General features: G+C 46.2%; 1 protein-coding gene across 2 annotated transcripts in view; it reads left to right on the forward strand.

Annotated features, from left to right (window-relative positions):
• Positions 1-212: 212 nt before the first annotated feature.
• Positions 213-647, forward strand: part of LOC309713882 (uncharacterized protein) — a 14,158-nt gene continuing 13,723 nt past the window's right edge. For both annotated transcript variants that reach the window (XR_014278721.1, XM_082545809.1), the window contains exon 1: positions 213-478. The gene's annotated coding sequence lies outside the window, so the exon portion shown is untranslated. The remainder of the gene's footprint in view (positions 479-647) is intronic.

Here is a 647-nt window from a genome sequence, read left to right on the forward strand (position 1 = left end):
TTCAGTCAAAGCATTTAACTGAGGTAAAATAAGCTGAACTCTACAGCTTGTTGTGGTCCCCTGTGGCTTGACACGCCTTCCATCTGTTCTCCAGCATTTTCAATTACAGTCATAAAATATCTCCACATGTTGCTCCTCTTTCTCACTCTCTGCAGTCCAAATGCGTCTTCTGAGCGCATCTGAGTCACGTGACGGCACAGTAACAAATCCCAGCAGGGCAGGAAGAAGGGGGCGGAGCAAAGTGCGTCTGCCGCATAAGAAGAGGTGTTCACCCAGACAGAGCTGCTTTTTCATCCACAGCGAGTAAAGAAGTGAATCTACAGGAGAGAAACAAACTAACGTACCGATCAAAAACCACTACCAACGTCTGGATAAATATCTGCATCGATCCGCCCACCCTTGTCTCCTGGATCGTAGCTGAGAGAAAGAGTTGCAGCTTCATCACGGACTTTCTCTCGGTTTGTGGGCTCATCTAAAGGTAAGCACCGAGCTAACTTCAACACTTGATTTACTAACCCTGCGCAAATTTGCAGAAATCCCCTGAACCCAACACCTACTAGAATTTCTGACTTTTTTATTTTCTGGTGAAAGTCCCGAGGTGTTAATCACCCCTGCTGAGATTTGTACAGGTCATATGCTCGATTCAC

Source organism: Aulonocara stuartgranti (genome assembly GCF_965226115.1).
Source record: "Aulonocara stuartgranti genome assembly, chromosome: 9".
NCBI lineage: Eukaryota > Metazoa > Chordata > Actinopteri > Cichliformes > Cichlidae > Aulonocara > Aulonocara stuartgranti.